A 16943-nucleotide genomic window follows, 5' to 3' on the forward strand; every position below is an offset into this window, starting at 1 on the left:
GATGATCAACCAAAATGATGCTTAATCCAAATGAACTCCTTGGCTTTATATAGGCAAGCTTCTCCCCAAAGCGTGGAACAATACCACGAGCCGACACCATAGAAACACGCAACCGTCGGCTAGATACCACACAAGAAGCCCCCCACGAGCTTTTCTCTACCGTGAAATGTGTGCACTGGGCGGACGCACCTTCTGAACGGCTGGCCGGCGTCCCTGGACGCGGGTTCTGTATGGAATACCTGCGGGGACGCACTTGCTGAACAAAATTTCCTGCGTCCTTCTTGATTTACCACCTGAAAGCGTTTGCCATCAAGTACAACACCTGAATCATAATGCCAACAAACTCCCCCTTTGGACTTGATGGCAACCACATAATCTTCAGCTTCATCATTCTCCCCCTTTGACATCAAGAGCAAAGGGTATGCTCCCCCTATGCTCATGCTTCTCCAGAATTGTAACCAGAAATCCATCATGAAGGAGACAGAGACATATTGCAGCTATTTCCAAGATCTCCTTCTCCATAATGCCAACAATGCATTATGTGCTCCCCCTGAGCCTATACCATCAATAGGAAGATGGTCAACAGTGAGATGATGCATCAACAACCCCCAGCTTTTGCCTGAGGTATTCAAAAGTGTGCCTGGGCAACGGTTTGGTGAAAATATCAGCAACTTGTTCCTTAGAAGGAACATACTCCAACTTGACCTTCTGTTCAAGTACTTGTTCCCGGAGAAAATGGTACTTGATTGGTATGTGCTTGGTTTTTGAATGCATAACCGGATTCTTTGAGATGCTGATTGCACTTGTGTTGTCACATAAGATAGGAATAGGAGGTGTACAAGTGATTTGATAATCCTGCAAAGTCTGCATCATCCAAAGAAGTTGGGTGCAACAAGATGCAGCCGCAACATATTCCGCTTCAGCTGTAGACAAGGCAACTGAACTCTGTTTCTTGCTGAACCAAGATACCAGTCTAGAACCCATAAAGAATGCACCACCACTTGTGCTTTTCTTGTCATCCACGCTTCCGGCCCAATCTGCATCTGTATAAGCATGAAGAGTGAGATTTGTATCTCTAGGATACCATAGGCCATAATTTTGAGTCCCTTGAAGATATTTTAAGATTCTCTTTACTGCTTGAAGATGAGTCTCCTTTGGATTTGCCTGAAACCTTCCAACTATTCCAACTGCATGCATGATGTCTGGTCGGGTACCTGTCAAATATAGTAGACTTCCAATCATAGATCTGTAGGTTGGTTGATGAACTGCTGCAGATTCGTCATTTGCACTGAGACTACATCCTGTAACCATGGGTGTACATACTGGTTTTGCATCTTCCATGCCATATTTCTTCAAAATCTGCTTGAGATACTTGGTTTGAGATAAAAGGATTCCTCCTTTCTTTTGTTGGATTTGCAAACCAAGAAAGTATGTCAGTTCTCCTAGCAAGGACATCTCAAATTCTTTCTGCATGACTGAGGCAAAGCTTTGACTCATAGCTTCTTCATTACTGCCAAAAATAATGTCATCTACATACACAACAAGTATTAGTAATTTGTCATTTTCAACTTTTATATAAAGATTGCTATCTGCTGAACCTTTTGAAAAACCTTGTTGATGAAGATATTTGTCCAACCGGTAGTACCAAGCCCTTGGAGCTTGTTTGAGACCATAGAGCGCCTTTTTTAATCGGCATACAAGATTTGGATCGTTTCCAAGGATGAAACCATCTGGCTGTTCAATGTACACTTCTTCATCCAAGTCTCCGTTCAGAAAAGCTGATTTCACATCCATTTGAAATACTTTGAAGTTCTGACAACTTGAGAGAGCAAGAAACATTCGGATGGCCTCAAGTCTTGCAACAGGAGCAAAAGTTTCTTCAAAGTCTATTCCTTCTTGCTGTGCATACCCTTTACAAACAAGTCTGGCTTTGTTTCTAATTACTTCTCCATTTTCATTCAATTTATTTTTGAAAACCCATTTTGTTCCGATAACATTCTTATCCTTTGGTCTAGGAACCAGCTCCCAAGTATTGTTCTTTTCGATTTACTCAAGTTCTTCATCCATTGCTTTCATCCAACATTCATCTTTGCATGCTTCTTTCACATTTTGTGGTTCAGTAGAGGAGAGTAATGCCAAATAACTTGAAGCTTCTGCAACTGTTCTTCTAGTTTGTATACCTGCTTCCTTTTGTCCCATGATCTGAGATTCTGGATGGTTCTTTTGAACATATCTGGATGGAGTCTTTTCTTCTATTCTTGTTCTTTCTTCTGCTTCTTCGTGAGGTCCGTCTTGAAATTGTTCTTGCGGTTCTTCTTCTTCATCATTCTGTCTTTGAGGGTAGCTTTCATCTTCTTCAATGTCTTCACGATGTATTTGCCTAGGAATGTATCCTTTCTCATCAACCACTACATCAATGCTTTCAACAATTCTGCCAAGTCTTTTATTGTAGCATTTGTATGCTTTGCTATGTGGAGAGTAGCCAAGAAGAATTCCTTCATCTGCTCTAGGATCAAGTTTGCCAAGCTGCTCCTCAGTATTTTTGATATAGCATTTGCTCCCAAAGATTTTGAAGTGCTTTACTGAAGGAGTTTTACCACTCCAGAGCTCATGAGGAGTTTGAGTGCTGTTCACTCGGACATTTGTCTTGTTGAGAATAATAACTGCCGCATGTGCAGCTTCACCCCAGAAGGTTGCAGGAGTTCCTGATTCATCAAGCATAGCACGAGCCATTTGCTGGACTGTTCTGTTCATTCTTTCCACTACTCCATTTTGCTGAGGAGTTCTAGCTGTAGAAAATTCTCTCCTTATTCCATGTTCATCACAGAAATCGAAAAATTCATTTGAAGTAAATTCTCCACCTCTGTCGGATCTGAGGCACTTAATTTTGTGACCTGATTCATTTTCAGCCAAGGCTTTGAAGGATTTGAATTTTTCGAAAGCTTCATCTTTGTGCTTCATAAGTCCCAACCAAACAAACCTGGAGAAATCGTCAATAAATAATATCAAGTATTCCTCTCCTCTAGGTGTTCTTTTTCTGAATGGTCCACATACATCTGTATGTACTAGCTCCAGAGGCATACTGGCTGATCCTTCTTTCTCTGGAAAGTTAGTTCTAGTCTATTTTCCAAACTGACATTATCTGCATATGGTGTTGTCAGGAATTTTGATATCTGGAAGATCGCGAACTGCCTGATATTTGCAAGCTTTCCTTATTTGTGAGAAACTTAGATGTCCCAATCTTCGATGCCATAACCAGTGCTCTTCATCCTTGCTTAAATAGCATTGTTGTTGTTCTTCATCAAAAATGTATAGATTATTTGAAGTTCTTTTTCCTTTGAGAACTGTTTTACCTGTATCAAGATCACGAACAAGACATCCATTTGATCTGAATATAACCTCGGTTCTTTGATCACACATCTGGCTTACACTTAGAAGATTATGTTTTAGTCCATCAACAAACAAAACATTTCCAGCTTTAACATCTTCTTTTAAAGGAGCAATACCTTTTCCTTTTATAGTTGCAGGAGTATCATTTCCAAAAGAGACTTTCTTTCCCTTTTCTAAATTAGAATAAGATTCAAGTTTTTCTTTATCACCTGTCATGTGCTTTGAACATCCACTGTCAATGTACCATAGATTTTCTTGTCCTTCTGCATAGAATGCTATCCCACATCTTTCTGTTTGAGGTTCCTTTATTTTCCATGTTTTGGTGCCTGAGGTTTGTTCCCTTTTTTGTTCTTGTACCTTTCTTTCCGGAAACCTGCTTCTGCATTCAACATCTTCATGTCCAAAATTATTGCAAATAGAGCATTCAACTTCATTTTCAAGAGCTGGAAAATTGTTATAGGTCCTTTTTGTATTCCCTGTCATGCTTCTTTGTTTTTGAGCTTCCCTAGTCATGATTGTTTTATACGCAACACATTGGGCTGCTTTGTGACCAAAGTTATGGCAAGAAAAGCATTGTCCATTGAAGAAGTTTCTGCGATTATTGAATCTACCAGCCGACTGATTGTAATTTCTATTTTCATCTATTCTTGAACCAAATTGAGAAGGTTTTACCTGTGGCTGGTTGTGACTTTTGTTCACCCTTAAGCTGGATTGCCCCTGATAGTTTGAAGTTTGTCCCTGCTTTACCTGATGATCTTCCTTGTGTTCTTGCTCATTTCTTCTTGCGGCATCAAGATAACTTTTTGAAGTGGAAGCTTGAGAAGTTTCTCCATTGTAGCCCAGACCTGTCTTATTTAGAGGAGATCGCTGCACACTGATAATCTCATTCAACGTTTCAGATCCTTTGACAAACTTGAGATTAATAGTTTTTGTTTTCTCAATTTCTTTTCTAAGACCAACAATTTCACCTTCTAATTTTTCAAGATGTTTTTCCTTTTCATCAATCTGAAATTGTAGAGTATCAATAATCATGTTCTTTTCTTCTATACATCTCTTGAGTCTAGTAATTTCATCATAAAGGTTATCCACATCTATAGCATCCTCATAATTATCATCTTCAAATGCCATTAACAATCTATATTTGTTACCTTGTTCATCTTCATCACTGTTTGATAAACCATCGCTATCTTCATGGGTGTAGTAGCTTTTCTTATTTGTACCCTGTTTCTTGTTCCATCTAACTGGTTCCTTTCCTTTATCCTTATAAGAGCATTTTGCAGCATAATGACCTACTCTTCCACAAGCAAAACATTTGAAAGGTAGCTTACCTCTGAACCTTCCAGAACCCCTTTGAAGATTTCTGACAAAGTTTGATTCTTCTTCCTCTTCTTCTGGAACATGACATGCTTCATAGTGATCTTCTTTGCCTGATGCTTTAAAAGCAGCTTCCCTTCTATCTGATGGACCTCCCTTTCTCATTTCATAAGCAGTTAGAATTCCATGCAGCTGAGACATAGTGAGAACACGGAGATTTTCCTTTTCTTCTACTGCAGATACTTTAGATTCAAACTTGGGAGATAAAGATCTTAGAATCTTTTGAACTACTATAGTCTCTTTTATTTCTTCACCCAAATTTTTCATACAATTAACAATCTCATCTACTCGAAGAAAATAATTAGCCACACTTTCATCATTATACATCTTGAGAGTCTCATATTGAATCCTGAGAGTTTGAAGTTTAGCTTCTTTTACCTGTTCATCTCCTTCATAGCTAGTGATCATTTTGTCCCATATCTCTTTTGCTGATTTGAAGTGCATGACCTTCATGAACTCTGTTTGAGATATACTTCCTAATAGAGTACTGACTGCTTTTGCATTTGTTTCATACTGTTTTTTCTCAGCTGGATCTGTAGGAGTAACTGAAGGAAAGGCATAGCCTGATTCTACAATGTTCCAAACTTCTGTACCAAGAGATTGAAGATATGCAGTAACTCTTACCTTCCAATAATTGAAGTTTGTTCCATCGAAGACGGGTGGCCTGATTGATGCTTCTCTCTCGTAGTTGCTCATGATGAACGATCTACCTTCAAGCGATCAAGCTGTTCTGAAGGACCTGCTCTAATACCAATTGTTGGAAATAATACTGAGGGGGGGGGGAATCAGTATTATCTAGCAATTTACCAAATCTCCCTTATTTGATCTTTTGAAATATTCTTGTATATCAGTACCATAAAACAATGAGCATGAATAAAAGAAAATAGACAGTCACACCAAAGAACACAAGATGTAAGGTGGAAACCCAATGCGGGAGAAAAACCACCTTCTGCAATAATGTCTCTATCTTCTTTCAAGAAATTCTTTTTACAATGATTTTGTACTGGTGCAGTCCTTTACCAGCACGCAGGCTGCAACCTGCAAAGAGCTACAACTCTTTCTCGTTTTCCAGACTTCTCCTGGAAGGGAGCTACAACCCCCTACTTCTTTTCAAAAAGATTGACAAGTATACAACAGATACAGTCTACTACAGATATCAGATCAGTAATTACAGAAACAACCCAGAACACCTTATGAACAGAAATATACAGTTAACAGATCATCTTGAGACAGGGACGCATATTTTCTTTCTGTGGCCTGCGACTGGACGCAGTATACCTTATGCTGTTCTGCGTGCAGACGCACTGTTCCTTTTGCTTGTCTGCGACCGACGCACACATCAACACTATCGCGCCGCGTCTTTCGCTTCAGAGACGCACCTGATCCTTTACTGTACTGCGTCCCGGCGCACTTTCCCTTCACTGAATCTGCGTCCCTTTAGATATAGAAGATAAGAGGACTTCAGAACCAACCCAAACACTCAGATCCACAGATCTGATCATGCGCCATATAGATCGTAGTCCATTAGAAGATTTACCCTTAAAGATATGGACTAGATCACACCAAGAGATGATCAACCAAAATGATGCTTAATCCAAATGAACTCCTTGGCTTTATATAGGCAAGCTTCTCCCCAAAGCGTGGAACAATACCACGAGCCGACACCATAGAAACACGCAACCGTCGGCTAGATACCACACAAGAAGCCCCCCACGAGCTTTTCTCTACCTTGAAATGTGTGCACTGGGCGGACGCACCTTCTGAACGGCTGGCCGACGTCCCTGGACGCGGGTTCTGTATGGAATACCTGCGGGGACGCACTTGCTGAACAAAATTTCCTGCGTCCTTCTTGATTTACCACCTGAAAGCGTTTGCCATCAAGTACAACACCTGAATCATAATGCCAACATTAAACCCTTGTGGTCAAGGAGATGCAAAAGAGGAAGGCCTTATGGCTATTTTTAAGGGGCTGTGATGACCCTTGTCTTGTGGTAACTATGTAGATATGATGCTGATGGTCATGATCCTAGTACATTCATGTATATATTGTAAATATTTTCTTATCACCTTGCATTTTATAAATATGATAAATATTTTGTGGTTACCCTGATGTACATGTTGATGTTCCACTTGCATGATTATGGGAAGCACTTCCCAATTATCCTTGTGTACATGGGGAAGATCATAATTACTCTATGTCCACAAATATAATAGTGAATAGTGTCTAACTGAATCAAAACCCTAACCATCGACCCAATATCCATTGATGAGGCTTCAACCAATGGTCCTTTCTTAATGTAACCACTTATAATTATTGATCGCACATTTTTCTAACTCAATCAACCTTTTATTAACTAGGGGGAGTTAGATGGAACCTCAATGACTTCAAGGTGAGTGTAATAACCAAATTTCAACATATACCATAATAGCCTATACATATGCCTTTATACCAGGGGCATGATACAAGTATAAGGAACTCTATCAATGGGGAGGTTAAAGAGCATATAGCTCAACTCATATAGTTGAAAGAGAAAAAATAATTCGACCCAAGACCTAACAAGAGACTCACAGACACTCAAAGGTATAATATTTACAATCCTTGATGCAGTCAGTGAGGGTGGGGAGATATTTTGCAACCTATTAGCACACATGAATGGATTTTTTTCCTCCCTCACACCTTGTTGATAATAGAATAGACCTAGGAAGACACCAAATGACAGATGGGGAGAAAATGGGAGGAAAAATGGTAGGAAAGGGAAAGTCAAGTTAGCCAAGCCCTAACTAACCAGAAGGATGGAGTGAGAAGTAGAAAGAGAATAGAAATTGAGATAAGTAGAATAGGAAGCAAAAGAGCACAGCGAGAGGAGAGTTAGGTAGAAGGAATTGAGAGTGAACAAGATGAACAGAGGGCAATCAAAGGCAAGGAAGTCACTCGAGTAACTACTCAAAGGGTGTTGTTACAAGGAGGGCATCACACTTGGACATCATGGGGTTTGCAGCACGAAGATAACAAACTGAATTCTGATGTTAGAGGTAAGCCTCCATCCTGTTGTTGAACTGTACATTTGACATTTACTACATCAAACTACCACTTCTCTGCATCTAATTAACAATTGAGTTCTCGAGTCTAGTACAATGGGAAAATCACTACCATGAATCTCTTTAGAGAACTACAAATTCCCAAAGATTTTACAGTCAAATATTTGTTGGTTAGTTTTACAGTCCAAGATTCAAGAACCTTACTGTCATGCTTGTGGCTTAGCCACGTTCCAACTAATGCGATAAAAACACCTAGTAATATTTTCACATTGAACACTATACAATAAACTTAACCCTAATATCTTAGTGAAGAATGAGTAACTAGCTAGAATCTGTGTGCTAATGTGTGTTGAGTGTTAGTGAGTGATAGGGAAACACAAGGGAGCACTAGGTCAAAATGCGTGGAAATGAATGAAGAAGAGTGTGTGACAGGGATTGTCAATGAGTTCCAGGTGTGGTAAGAGGGCAGTGACATGGTATGCTAAGCAGTGCTAAATCATTCCAGCATGCTAGATCGACATGCAACCAACATGTGCTAGGTGCCAAGATGTGACAAATAGTGCTAGGAAGTGTTAGGGAGCATTAGCGAACCACAAGGGAACACTAGGTGAAAATAATGCATGCAAATAAACAATTAAGAGTTTGTGACAGGAAGTGTCAATGATTTCAAGGTGTGCTAAGGAGGGATTAACAAGGTATGCTAGGCAGTGCTAAGGCATTCTAAAGGCCAAGAAAACATGCCAAGGTGTGCTAAGTGCTAAGGTGTGCCAATGCTTGCCAGGGAAAGTTGTGGGGTGTCAGGGAAAAACAAGGGAGCACTAGTTTCAAATGCATGGAAATGAATGAATAAGAGTGCATGACAAGGATTGTCAGCAAATTCTAGGTTTGCTAAGGTGGGAGTGACAAGGTATGATAGGTAGTTCCAAGGAATTCTAGAGTGCCAAGGCAACGTTCCAAGAGGTGCCAAGTCTTAGGGTGTGCCAATGTGTGGCAGGGAGTACAACAAGAACAAAAGGGAGAACTTGTTAAAAATTCATGGAAATGAATGGATAAGAGTATGTGATAGGGAGTGTCAGCAAGTTCCAATTGTGTTAAGAATGGAGTGACAAGGTTATATGCTAGGAGGTGCCAAGGCATGTTAGAGTGTCAAGACATGCTAGGGAGTGGTAGGGTCTATTAGGGAGTGACAAATCATGCCAACGAATGCAGGGGATGATAATGTGCGCCATGTAGTGGTAATGGATTGTTATACGTGGCATATGTTATGGCCTGTGAATATGTAAACTCTATTTCTTAGTTGTTTTATGGGCACGGTTGCATGTGAGTCGTGACTTGGTAACTTGTTAAGTGGGATGAGTTAAGATTGGACATGACAAGCCTAAGATTAGTTATAGGCCATTAGGGGAACAAGACATAGTCTAGTTGTACTAAATATAACTTGGTAAAGTTGTTGTAGTCGAGGTAGGACTTGGTTGGGTTCCTAAGTCTAAAAGAAAATAAGGCTAGTTATGAGGGCGTGGTAATTAAGGAGTGCCATGTCTTTCCAAGGAATGAAAAGGCTTACTGACATATGCCAAATAGTGTTAATGCATGTCGAGGAGTGTTTGGGAGTGTCAGGGAATCACAATGGAGAACTGGTTCAAAGTGCATGGAAATGAATGAATAAGAGATTATGCCAGATAGTGTCAGTGAATTCTAGGTGTCCCATGGACGAAGTGTGTTAGGAGAATTTCATATTAGGACTTGTAGGAGGAAAGCCTACAATTGTGATAAGAGGATGTAAAAGGCAGTTTCCGACAAAGGGAGACTTTGGTCTAGGCACAACACTATTTTTTCAATGACTTGGTTGGGTTCCCAAGTCACAAAAAAAGTAAGGCTATCTATGAGGGCATGAAAACTAGGGAGTTCCAAGGTGTGCAAGGAATTTCAAGAAGTGTTAACACATGTTAGAAAGTTCCAAGGAATATTAGGCATGTCAAGACATGTCAAGTGCTAAGGCATGCCAAGGTGTTCTAGGTTCTAGGATGTGGCATCAACACATGTTAGGGATTGCCAAGGAAACACAAGGGATGACTTATTTCACTTACATGTAAATGAATGAATGTGCGTGTGTGATAGGGAGTGTTAAAACGTTATAGGTGTGCTAAGGAGGGAGTGAAAATGTATGATAAGAAGTGCCAATAGATGATAGAATGCTAGGAAATCCTGCTAAGATGTTGCAAGTGCTACGATGTGCCAATCTGTGCCAGGGAGTGTTAGGGAGTGCTAGTGAAACTCAAGGAAGCACCAGGTCATAATGCATGCAAATGAAGGAATAAGAGTGTGTGGCATGGAGTTTCAGTGAGTTCCAAGTGTGTTAAGGAGGAGTTACAAGGCATGCTTGGTAATGCTAAGGAATGCTAGAGTTCTAGGGTGACATGCAGCCAAGATGTACTAATGCGTGCAAGGAAGTGTTAGTTGGGAGTGCCAGGGAAACACAAGGGAGAACTATGTCAAAATGAATGGAAATGAATAAATAAGAGTTTGTGATTACAATTTTCTGTGAGCTCTAGGTGTGTTAAGGACAAAGTGACAAGGTATGCTAGGAAGTGTTAAGGCGTGCTAGAAGCCAAGGCGACAAGCCAAGATGACATAGGTGATAGCGTGTAACAACACGTGTTAGGGAGTGATGAGGAGTGCTAGGAAAACACAAGGGAACACTAGGTAAAAATGCATGGAAATCAATGAATAAGAGTTTGTGACCAAGAGTGTCAACAATATCTAGGTGTGCTAAGGAGAGAGTGACAAGGTATACTATGTAGTGCCAAGGAATGCTAGAGTGTTAGGGTTGTAAGCCAAGATGTGTCAGGTGCTAGGGTGAGCTAGGGAGTGTTAGTGGGTGTCAGGGAAACATAAGGAAGCACTAGGTCAAAATGCATGGAAATGAATGAATAAGAGTGCGTGAGAGGGAGTTTCAATTAGTTCTAGGTGTGTTAAGGAGGGAGTGACAAGGTTATATGCTAGGTAATGCCAAGGTACGCTAAACTACCAAGGCATGTCAAGAAGTGCCACAGTGTTCTAGGGAGTTTCAAAGCATGACAAGGAATATGGGGGATGTTAACGCATGCCACATAGTGCTAAGGAATTCTAGGATATGCCAGGTACTATGGCATGTCAAGATGTAAATTGTGTTTCTTAATTGTTTTAGACCATGATTGGATGTGATGAGCCTTGTCTTGGTAACTTGTTAAGTAGGATGAGTTGAGATTGTACATGAATACGCTAAGATGAGTTACAGGTAGTTCTTAGGTTAACAAGGCATATGTTGAATTTCCATGGTACATGAGAATCTAGGATTGGCCTTAGAATCTTTGATGCAAACACACTCAAGTGCCACAACACATCTACTATGTAGAACAAAATCTTACATGAAACATAAAATTAATGGATTGAATGAACATAGTTTAGGGTGTGCCACATATTCATATGCTAATTCTTATTATTGTGATATACAATAGCCATTTATATGTCTAGTGTAAGACTCCTCTAGAGATTTCTATCCAACAACAACATGTCTATGGTAAAAGGTGTATTGTCAGAGGCTGCTCCATCAAAAATAGAAACTAAAAGGGGTATCAATACCATAAACTATTACGAATAGATTTGTCCAACGGGTTGTCCACATAAATCAAACCACAATAAATCTCCTATACAGACAAATAGACAGACAATTAAACATTTTTTTACATCTAAATTCCAATAAATACAACATTGAAGTAATCTACGGGAAATGGATCCAACCATCCTTTGACATAGCATCCATTGTACCAGAGAAAGCCTTCACAATTGAAATTCAATAAACTAACAAATGATTATTGACAAACCGCGTGTTTATGATTTCAAGTACCCAAAAAATTTACCAACCCCACCAAAACAGAGCATAGATTTCAATGCTATCAAACCCTAGGTCTCAGTCTGGGAAATTTAGGGTGTCTTCATATACATGGTTATCTCATTGCAAGTATAAATTTTGAATTTTTTTTCCAACTAGCGGAAAAAACAAAGAAAAGAGGTCAAAGATACAAGGGCAAGGGAAATATGGAAATCTTCCTATGGTGCATTGATGAAGACATCAAATTATCAGGATAGTTGAAAGGTTCAATATTTATTACATTTGGTTTTTGTATCAACTGAAAGAAAAATTTAATCATTTCTATAAAAGTGTGCAAGGACCATATGATCAGTCATCTTACCTCCATTGAGAAGAGTTGTTGAGGTGTATTTCTGTGAAATATTTGTAGAGAGCTTGCAATATTGTCTCTCGTATCCTTCAAATACTTCACTCATTCTCCTTGCCTATTCAAACAATAAATCCAAAACAAATTATGGATCAATTGGGAATATCAATGATACGAATCCACCGATCTCCCCATTCATACCTGAGAAATCTCCTTGGAACATAATATCGTGAAGTGCTCTGCTCTGTTGGCGTTCTTTTGCGAAAAATGGTGGGAAAGAAGATAATCAATTGTAATCTTAAACTCGTCTTTTACTTTTTTTACACTGATTTGTTCTGTAACACTCACATGTGCTCTGCTCTGTTGGCCTTCTTTTGCAAAAAATGGTGGGAAAGTAGATGATCAATTGTAATCTTAAACTTGTCATTTACTTTTTTTACACTTATTTATTCTCAAAATCTCCCATCCTACCTCCAAACATATCTAAATGGAAGCCATGTTCTAGATTACATGTATTTTAAGTGTTTGAAGAACCCCACTCCATACCAAGTTTGCAAAAGTACATGTTAGAAATAGATGTTCCATGTCTTCTAAATCTTGTTTGCATAAAGAACATCTTCCAAGATCATAAAAGACCCTTTTATGGATATTATCCCAAGTTAAAATATTATTGTGGACCACCAGCCACATAAAACATTTTAATTTGAGAGGTATATCCAATCTCCATGTGTTATGAAACCAAAAATCATTATCATTCAAGCCACATCCATGAGAAATATGTTTATAAATATCTTTAACCAAGATCTTCTCATTATACATAACACCTTCCCATTTTAGCTTTTCTTTCTTCTTAGTGAGTTTTAAACCTGTTAGACTTAACTGTGTTGTGAAACGTGCCCATTCCACAAATAGATTCTCTGCAAATCCAAGTTGAAATGCATTAAGCCAATAACTTGTAATAGAAGAAGATCCTCAACCACAAGATATTTAGTTCATAAAGTAAAGCCTTTTATTATGTAAATGCTCAAGAATGTGAATAGAAAAAGTATGTATTCCCTCCACTGCTTTGATATCATCTAGTCCTATTGCTATCCTATTCCCCCTTCCAACCTCCCATCTCAAATTTCATACTAGCTAATATTTGTTTCTCATCATGCTTCTCCATATATAAGATGCCACCTTCTTCTTTGGAGCCGCCTCTTTAATCCATTCCTTAAGCTGTCTATTTTTTAGATATTTCTCTTTAATAACCTATTACCAAATACCTTTTCCCTGGAAAGTTTTCCATAATTTCTTGACAATTAAAGCCTTACTAAAACATTATGTGTCCTTTATACCCCACCCTCAATCATTCTCATGTCTCGCAAGCACCTCTAAATAGACCAAAAGTATCTTATTTGTGGATTTAGGCCTAGCCCAAAGGAACCTAGCTATAATAGAATCAATTCTTTTGGTCTAAAGATACTGAGGGGGGGGGATTACTGAGGTTTGAGCCCTCTAATTGCAATGAAATCACCTCCTCCCCATTTGTCATGAAATACTTTGAAGATGTCAATTGTTTAGGGTTTTGTCAAAGAGTACAAGAAGTAGGTTACCATGAGCATCTCACAGGTATATTTTCCCATACCTTGAAGGAAGACAATATCACCATTGCAAGGACTTATTTCATGTTTTCATTTGATGCCATCTCTCAAACTACAAGCATACTAGACCATGATGAAAATTGGTTCAAAGGCATGAACCTAGACCTAGAAGAGTACAAACGCTACTTGAAATCACAATATAAAGGAGCTCACTCACGTGTTTTCCCATTCATATACTTGTTGGAGAGATATGCACCATTGATGAAGGCTATCATGAAGTTATTCACATGTGAGGGAAGATTTTATAGGCTATATCAATACCACATAAGACTACTCATGCACTTTACAGCTCCCAAGTCTCTAAATTTGTCCAACTAATTGTATACAAGCCTAACCAAAATGTCTGAAAGGGTGCAATTGAAAGGAAAAGTGAATTATCCCATCCTATTTCACCATAGCCTAATAAAGGTTATAGTACTCCATCAGTTGAAAGAGAATAACATGACATGGGACACCTTCATTGAGGAAGCCTTGAAAATTCATATAACCACTTCACCAAGCCAGCACCTAACCATGTTAGTACAACCCATGGAGGTGGGGTCTTCAAGAAAACATGATGAGCCTAAATTTTCCAAAACCCACCTGAGCCTATCTATCTAGCCTAAAATCCTTTACATTCCAATCGTCTTTTGGGTATGATTTCATAGAGAGATCCCTCTCTGGTTTGGTAGGGCTAGATACCAAACTAAAAGCTTGGTTTGTGGTTACCTCCATTGATATCCTCATCAGCCTAGGAAATTGTGGAGGATAACAAAGGGCATGACAAATACGGAGTGATGAGGTGTTCTAGTGAATGTAAGGTTCCCAAGTCATGTAAAAATTTAATGCTAGTTGTGAGGTCATGACTGCCAAGGTGTTTTAAAGAATGCCAGGGCATGCTAACATGTGCGAGATAGTATGAAGACATGTCAAACAAGATAAGATGTGCCAAGTGCTAAGGCATGTCAAGATGTACAAGGGTGTGACATTGTATGCCAGGGATTGTTAAGGCAAAAAAAGGGAGGAATAGGTTAAACTACAAGGAAATGAGCCCATAATAGGGTTAATAAGTCATCAATTTACCTTTTCCATGAGGGGCATGCTAAGCACACCAACACTAAGTGCCAATAGGTGTCAAGATCCAAGTGTCAACGCATTCTAAGTGCCAAATCTTCCTCCATTTATTCTCATCGAGTTTCCAATAACTAATCTAAAATAACTTTAATATTAAACCATGCCAAAGTACCAAGTCATCTCAATGCATGCCAAACATGCTTAGAAGACTTGCCAAGTTCCAATGTGTGTTAGGGAGTGTGATACATGGTATGAAGTGGTAGAGCATATCAAAGAGTGCTAAGGTGTGCTAGAGATTTCCAATGCATGATGAGGAGTGTTAGGGAGTACTAGAAAAACACAAGGGAGCACTAGGGAAAAATGCATGGAAGTGAATGTGTTAGTGTCAGTCTTTTCATACTTCCATCAGGGATCAAAATCTACTCTTTTGCATTTTCATACTAGGAGTCTCATACTATAAATTTTTCATCACTCCATTTGGTCATGGATCCACTGATGGTTGTGTTCACTTCATTTTTTTCCTTCATGGAGTGTACTTTCTCATCCTCTTCCATATAGACTTCAGTCATGGTTCATACTCACTCTGCAGTTCATTTCATTAGTTCATAGGGTTTGATTTCATTAGGTTTTAGGGTTCCACCAAAGTCAAAATTTGATGATTAAAATGCCAATAATGATCAGCAAAGACATGAGGATGGTAAATAAACTCAAGCGTAGTTGCTTGGAAGTCATAAGTTATTTTTTTTTAGCCTAATGTAATTTTCACCTCAAAACATGTTTTGAGGTGAAAACAGAGTATTTAGTTTTTATTTATATTTCTTATGTAATTTCATGTCTCTATATGTAATAATGATTCCCAGCTGCTCCTAAGCATCTATTCCTACTGCCTAACAAAAAGCACTACAAAAAATCAAGTTAGCATGAGCATTGATCCACCTGCAAAGGCAAAATGAGAACAAGCATTAAAAAACAGAGTTATCAAAAAGACAAGGAACATTTGAAAAGTGGGTTTTCAAAAAGTGAAAAATCAAATTTGTACCCATACATAAACCCTCTCATTCTATTTTCTACATCATTATGCTTATCTTGCAAACAAAGAGTGCAAAGGAGAGAAAGAAAAGAAGAAATCCAAGTGAGTTTGAGCAGAAGAAGGGAGGCACTGCGTGTAGGGAACTGGCGCTGCTCTTCTGAAGAAATCTGTTTGGTGTTGCGCATAGGGAAGGAGGCACTATGTGTAGAGCAGTGCGCTATGCGTAGGGAAATTTTCTCCCGTTCAGAAATGCATAGGTGTTGCGCATAGGAGCAGGCACTACGCTTCTGGGTGAAGACGCTACGTGTAGGGCAATGAGCTTGAAAATCGCCTCAATCACTAAAATTTCACAATTTTTTTTTGAAATTTCCTCTTCTACAAGTAAGTTGTCCTACTCCACTTGATGTTTAGCTTGCACAATGATTTTTTTTAGACATTTTCTTCACACTTTGTATCAAACACTACTTTTCCCTTATAAAACTCTAACTGGTTTGTTTTCCCCATTACGTATCACTAGAACTAAAATCCTTTTATATCACTCCCTCTCCCCTCATCTATATTCCCTCATATATCCCTCATTTGAGAAACCCTTTCCCTGACTCTCACGATTCATGATTTACCCATAAGTGTATAAATCCATCCTAAACACATCCCTACAAACCCTGAAGAAAACCCGCTCATTCCCTTCATTTTTGTCTAAAAAGTGTGCAACTAAAAAAAGGCTTCTAAACATGGATAGAGGATATTATGAATATGATCAGGAAAATACAACTAGTGATAGTTCAATAGAGAGAACCAGGTAGCACAAAAAACCTCATAAGGGAGGCAGGATCACAAGAGAAGAGTCGACTAACCTAAGAGAATTGCAGGCTTCTCCATTGGCAATTTCATGTTTTAGACACCGTGGATGCTATGAATTTTGTGAACTAGTGGAGAGAGTCCAATTTCACTATGAACGTGCTAGACATTTTGTAGCTCACATGCAAAACAATGAAGTGACTCTTGCTGGGGTGACTTTCACAGTGTCACCATCTATTATTTCAAATGCCACGAGGATTCCAAATGTTGGTGAGAAGTGGTATAAGGCTCAAGATCTTGATGAACATTATTATGAGCCTTATATTAAACCTCAACATAGAATTCAGGTGAAGAGGGTTTTCCCTTTCAAATTTCTTGATAACATGTATGTCCCCTTGA

Source organism: Pinus tabuliformis, chromosome 3_2, assembly GCF_031772625.1.
Source record: "Pinus tabuliformis cultivar Carrire ecotype Pingquan chromosome 3_2, CPIR1, whole genome shotgun sequence".
NCBI classification, from domain to species: Eukaryota; Viridiplantae; Streptophyta; class Pinopsida; order Pinales; family Pinaceae; genus Pinus; species Pinus tabuliformis.